This window comes from Xenopus laevis, chromosome 1S (genome assembly GCF_017654675.1).
Source record: "Xenopus laevis strain J_2021 chromosome 1S, Xenopus_laevis_v10.1, whole genome shotgun sequence".
NCBI lineage: Eukaryota > Metazoa > Chordata > Amphibia > Anura > Pipidae > Xenopus > Xenopus laevis.
The window spans coordinates 82,188,113-82,194,806 of NC_054372.1; the positions used below are offsets into that span (position 1 = coordinate 82,188,113).

General features: G+C 47.1%; 1 long non-coding RNA gene across 1 annotated transcript; it reads left to right on the forward strand.

The window, feature by feature from the left end:
• The first annotated feature begins 494 nt into the window (after positions 1-494).
• Positions 495-4,959, forward strand: LOC121399354. The gene is made up of 2 exons (XR_005964947.1): positions 495-1,118; positions 1,397-4,959. It is a non-coding gene; the product is annotated as an uncharacterized LOC121399354 (long non-coding RNA).
• The last annotated feature ends 1,735 nt before the right edge of the window (positions 4,960-6,694 follow it).

Sequence of the window (6,694 nt, forward strand, 5' to 3'; positions counted from 1 at the left end):
TTAGATATGAAGCCTGCCTTTATTGTAAAAAGCAAATAATCTATAACAAATTAATTGTAAAAAAAGTTAACCACTCTAGCCTCCTCCAATGCATGTGTACAATGTCAGCATGACAAGGCATTCCGCAAATTTTATTTAGGTAGTCTAGACGTAGTAAGCTGCGTGTTGCTGGTTTATTGTTTCCAGATTATATAAATATTAATAAAATAGTAGAATCCCAGAACTGTCTGCTTCAGAAATTTACATATTATAATGTTATATTCATTCATAATAAAATGCATTTACTCAGTCGGCCCTACCTGTCAGTGCAGGATGACTGGGGTTAAGTTGATCCTCTCTCTGGAGGCAGGACAAACTTTATCCAATCTCCTTCTTACTTGTGGCTCCACCTCTTCTTCCAGTTTTTTCAGTTTGTCCTGCCTTGGAGGCAGCAACTTTTCCTCTCTCTTAGGATATTTTTCTTATTTATTGTGGTCAAAACCTCTTCTACTGGCTCCATTTTATCCATAGCTAACTGACTAGTACACATCTAATCCAAGAAGGTGTTTCTTCGTTGTTCTGCTTTCCTGCCAAAAAGCTTTAAACAAAGGAGCTCCCAGGATTTCCCTCCAGAATAGCTGGACAAACCCCTCCAAGGTATTTCCTCCTCCCCTAATATGCCCCAGGGCCCCTGCCAATCAGACCTGCTGGGGTGAGGTTAAACAGAAGCAGGGTCGGCCTCCCAGTCAATCAACTCTAGGGGGTGGGGAGAAGGGCAGAGTCAACAAATGCAGGGTAGAAATACCAGATGGGAGGGGTGGAGAGTAGCTTTTTGTTAGTCTGGGGTGTAACCTAGCTGCAGCAGGACACACTTCTCTGCGTTTCCTTGGAATCTACCCTAGCTGCGGCAGGAACATTTCCTCCAACAGTTTGGATTTCCCTACTACTCCATCACTCCTGACTCCTACCGGAGGACTTTCTGCAGCCTGCTTAAGACTACTCAGGACACCTATCAGGACTTTGGCAGTAAGCTGCAAAGGGCATTCCGCCACTGGATACGTGGTAACTAGACCCACACCCTGGAAGACTTGTGCCTGCTCCTGCTTAAAGAACAATTCCATGAGAGATGCCCCACTGAGGTGAGCGAGTGGGTGAGCGACCGAAAGCCAGGCACCCTAGAGGAGGCTACCCAGCTAGCTGAGGATTATGTGGAAAACCGTACTCAGGCCCGCCCCCTTAACCTTGCCTCAGGGACTCTGGTTAACTCCCATGGCCTAGACCGCCAACAGCTTCCACGGTCCAACCCTATATCTAATCGTACCCCCTCAGCACCTATTCGTGCAGCCACACCAAGGGCCTGTTTTCGTTGTGGATCTCTATTTATTTTCATTTATCCGTATTTATTCTGTCCCTGCAGATGCAGTGGTTCCTGGTAAAGCAGCCTGCATTGTTCTGGCTGGTGGGCACAAACAAGACATCCCAATAGCACAAGTCACCTTGGATTTAGGAGATGGGCCATTCACACACTGAGTTGGGATATTGCGACAACTGCCTGCTGAGATCCTCCTTGGCAATTATGTGGGTAATATTCAATGCAGCATCTTCCAAGATATGAATGGAACCAGGCCTGACTCTACAGATGCACCACAAAAGGTAAGAGAACTTGCAGCTGACTGTGACAGACCCCCTGCCCTTGACTTACTCCATCCCACTACCTTTTGGGAAGCTCAGCACACTGACCGTACCTTAGAATGTATGCAAAGTGAGACAGAGAAACACCTAATGAGCCAGGGGAACAGATTGTGTGGGAGCGTGGGCTACTCTATAGGATTGTGAAGGGGTACCCTGACCAGCCATGGAAGTGTTACCGCTAATTTATGGTGCCTCAGAGTTACTGCGTTCAGCTTCTTCATATGGCACATGAGATTCTCCTAGCAGGACACCAGGACATTACCCGTAACCGACACCGTTTGACCCAAAATTTCTACTGGCCTGGTGTCTCTCAGGAGGTGACACGATACTGCCGTACATGTGACAGCTGTCAGAGGACTGGCAGGGCCAATGACAAACCCAGGTTCCCCTTTTGTCCCTTGCTCGTCATTAGTGAGCCCTTCCAATGGGTGGCAGTTGCTCTTATTGGCCCCCTTAGCCTGCCAAGTTGTTCTGGGAAACAGTATATTCTCACTGTAGTTGATTATGCCACCTGATACCCAGAAGCGGTAGCCCTGCTTAAAATTGATGCCCTTACAGTGACTGACACCCTTATCCAGATTTTCAGCCAGATGGGCTTCCCTTGTGAAATCTTGTCAGACCAAGGGCACCAGTTTACATCCCAACTGCTTCAATGCCTGTGACAACGTTTTGGTGTCAGGCCTATCACCATACTGCCCACAGACAAACGGTCTTTGTGAGAGATTTAATGGGAGGCTAAAGTACATGCTACGGACCTTTGTGGAATCTGGTGAGAAGGACTGGGAGTGATATTTAACCCATTTGCTATTTGCCTATAGAGAAGTTCCCCAATAATCCACAGGATTCTCTCCATTTGAACTGTATGGTCGGAGGGTCCGAGGCCCCTTAGATTTACTATGTGAATATTGGGAGGGGGCCCCACAATCCCAAGAGGTCCCCGTCATCCCCTATGTGTTAAAATTCTGTCAGCGTCTGGAACAAATGACCAGCCTGGCACATGACCACCTCTCTGCAGCTCAGCAAAGTCAGAAGGTGTGGTATGACTGTAAGGCCAGGGAGCGCAGGTTTATGGAAATAGACAAGGTGCACCTCCTACACAGCATGATAAGCTCCAGGCACACATAAATATGATGAAGCCCTATCACATAAGGGAGGATATTGTTAGTGCTATCTGTAGTCTCCCAACTGAAGGTACAGATGACCCCCCACTCCCCAACCTTATTGGAGAGGCCACTCCAGCCAGAGGTATAGACTCAGTCACCATAAGTGACCACCTTACCCCATCTCAACAAGACCAGCTTTGTCAAATTTTGCATTCCTATTCCAACCCAGGTTGCACCCACTGGGACTGAACATAAAGTAGACACAGGAACTCAGTTACCTGTGCGTAGTCCTGCTTATCGAGTGGCTGAAGCCGTCTGGCCAGAGATGCTGGTCAGATGGACGAGATGCTGGCCCTTGGGGTTATTACTCCCTCCCATAATCCATGGGCTTCCCCTGTGGTGCTGGTACCCAAGAAAGATGGGAGTACCCAATTCTGTGTGGCCTATAGGAGACTCAATGATGTGACAACTACTGATACTTATCCAATGCCCAGGGTAGATGAGCTATTAGACAGGCTGGGAAATGCTAAATATTTAACTACCATGGATCTCAGCCGCGTTTACTGGCAAATTCCCCTTGCCCCTAGTGCCCAGGAAGGTCAGCCTTCATCATCCCCTTTCGGTCTGTTACAGTTTACGGTAATGTCATTTGGCATGAAAAATGCCCCCGCCACGTTTCAGTGCCTTGTGAACAGGCTGCTGGATGAAGTGCAGAACTTTGCCCAGGTGTATCTAGATGACATAGCTGTCTTTAGCCAGACCTGGGAGGAGCATCTGTAGCAGTGCTGACCCAAATTCAGGATGCTGGGCTGACCCTTAAGGCAGAGAAGCTATGGCTGAGGTGCAGTACTTGGGACATAGAGTTGGGAGTGGTCAGCTCCGCCCTGACCCCTATTGCAAAACCCTTGACAGATCTGACAAGCCACAAGCATTCTCGAACCATTGTGTGGACCCAAGAATGTGAACCAGCCATGAGCCATGAACACTCTCAAACAAGCCCTGGCTAACTCTCCTGTGCTGGCTGCCCCAGACTTCTCCTGACGCTTCCTTCTGCAAACGGATGCTTCCACTTTTGGCCTTGGTACTGTACTTTCCAAAATTAATGCCCATGGAGAGGAGCACCCCATTGCCTACCTGAGTAGAAAGCTGCTCCCTCGACAGGCTGCCTATGCCACTTGTATGGGCCTTACAGAAATTGCAGCCCTATCTGTATGAGACAGACCACAGACCACAACCACTCAGTTGGTTACAGAGGGTTTCGGGAGTCAATGGTAAGCTGCTGAGATGGAGCCTCCTGCTTCAACAGTATAACTTCACCATTCAGCACCGGAGGGGAAAAGTGCATCACAATGCAGATGGCCTTTCCCGACAAGAGGACTAAGAGACCAGCAGTGGTTCCAGAGGCTCTCCCTAAAAATGGGGAGCCCCAGAGAAACCACTCGTCCCCAGGAGGGAGAAGTGTGGCCAAAATCCCTTCTACTTGCTCCATTTTATCCATAGCTAACTGACAAATACACATCCAATCCAAGACGGTGTTTCTTCTTTGTTCTACTTTCCCGCCAAAAATCTTTAAACAAAAGAACTCCCAGGATTTCCCTCCAGAAGAACTGGACAAACCCTCCAAGGCATTTCCGCCTCCCCATATAATGCCCCAGGGCCCCTGCCAATCAGACCTGCTAGGATGAGGTTAAACAGAAGCAGGGCCAACCTCCCAGCCAATCAACTCTAGGGGGTGGGGAGAAGGGCAGGGTCACCAAATGCAGGGTAAAATTACCAGAGGGGAGAGGTGTAGAGTATCTTTTTGTTAGTCTGGGGTGTAACCTAGTTGCGGCAGGACACCCTCCTCTGCGGTTCCTTGGAATCTACCCTAGCTGCGGCAGGAACATTCCCTCCAACAGTTTGGATTTCCCTACCCCACAGAGGACTGTTTATACCTGGATCCCTTGAGGCATTGTTATTCTGTGGATTTACCCACAGGAACTGTGTCCTTATCCTTTGAAATTGCTTGAAGGAACTCCCTGCCTTTGTCTTTGGATTGGCCTGGAGGGTGTGTGCATCTTGCTGTGGATTGCTCCAGGGGAAACTCTGTATTATAGATTTGGCCAGGGAGTGTTATTGGGACTTGGGGACTTCACATGCTAATTACCTGCTTTTTATATCTGAAATAAACCCCTGTGTAAACCTTTTTAACAAGTGTGTTATTTCCCTGTTTGTGCTAGTTGGTCATACGTCACATGTTTACGTGACATTTCTCATTTTCGTTTATTATCTTTATTGATAAGGTTCAGTCACAAGGAAGCAACATTCATAGGATGGATACAAGGAGTTTTGGTTGAGCCCCTCTGTGTGTGCTCCCAGACTTACAGAGAAAATTAACTTTTTTCTCAGGTAGTGAAAAGCGGGGGCGAGGGGTGGGCCCACAGATTCAGAGGGTACACAATGCCACACAGAAACAGACAACGGTTCTTAACCAGCAGCAAAGTTTACTGAACAATAATAAACGATAAATAGCTGGGCGTGTATAAACAGTCAGATAACAAGGTATAAATCACACAGTGACAGTAATACTGCCTAACCTAAAACTAGCTCCTACTAAATATTCCCCCACAGTCCACGAAGCAGCCTGGCTGCCCCTAAATGCTCCTTCCCGGTCTTTGTCGTCGGGGTGCACCCTTAAGTATTGCGCAATACTATTTGTAATCCACAGGTAATGTGTCCGTCTCTTTACACAAGGCTTCCCTATTTGTAGTTCCAAGCCCAGCGAAGTATGTCTCTAGCAATGTACTGTAATATACAAAATGTCACTGGTATGCACTTTGATGCAGCAAGGCTGCGCTTACAGTTCCTTGGGTGCTTTAAGCAAGCTTTCCATGCTTCCTTCTGGATCCACAGGTCTTTCCACAGCCAAACCACACAGACAGGAAACCTCCGGATCGTTCACTGCAAAACTGTCCTTGGATGCTATAGAAAGGAGCCACAAATCTCTTCCTGTTCCTCTCAGGACTCCTTAGATAATCTGTGATGCATTAATCTAATTTGTTCATACAACCACAAACCTGTAATTACAGTTCACTAGCACACTTGTGTGGTTCAGATCACTCCCCTAAATTAGCCTTATTCACGTTTTGAGAGGTGAATGAATATAAACTTTCATTACTATACACGGCATTGTACTTATTCCTTCTCCTTTGCTGCAATCTACTGACTGAAGTGACTAGTACAGGTAAATAAATACAAATATATTGTAGAACATAGCTTCATACCCTTACAGTAGAGCCCCTTGGTGCGTGCTCCCTCTCTACACAGAAGGATTCAGCCATACATCAGCTTGTCTATGGAGAGCTCCGGGGTTGTGCTCCTTAATGTAGAGCCCCTCAATGTGTGTCAAATCTCTGTGCCACTTTATTGGCAATTTAACTTGAGCGCTTCCAGGTTCTCCCAGGTTGAGCGCATGCTGAATTATAGTGGTGGTGTGCTCCCGGATTACTAACAGGTGGAGCCCCTCCAATTACGCAAAAAAAATACAAGTGCGAGAGTGGGCAGGGACAGGCACAGGCACATCCAGATGATGTCACGCGTCTTTGGTGTGAATCAATACATATCTTCCTGTGTCAGCTGCATTCTTCCAATCTAGTGCTCGAAATGGCGCACAAGCCGGATCACCCGGTTCTTGAACGGTTGTATACTGCAGTGAAGGAAGCCGCAATAAATACATTGACTGCGCCAAGGTACTCTCTTTATTAGTCATGGCTAATCAAGATGAGGAACTGTTGTCCCTTATAGAGAAGATAGATCTCCCAGATAAGGCACATAAAATAAAGGTAAAAAGCTAGTCAAAGGTTCTACAAAAAGCAAGGATCACTCAACCTCACCTCCAAAGTTATGGATTATTACGGAACCTAATTCTAATACTAATATTA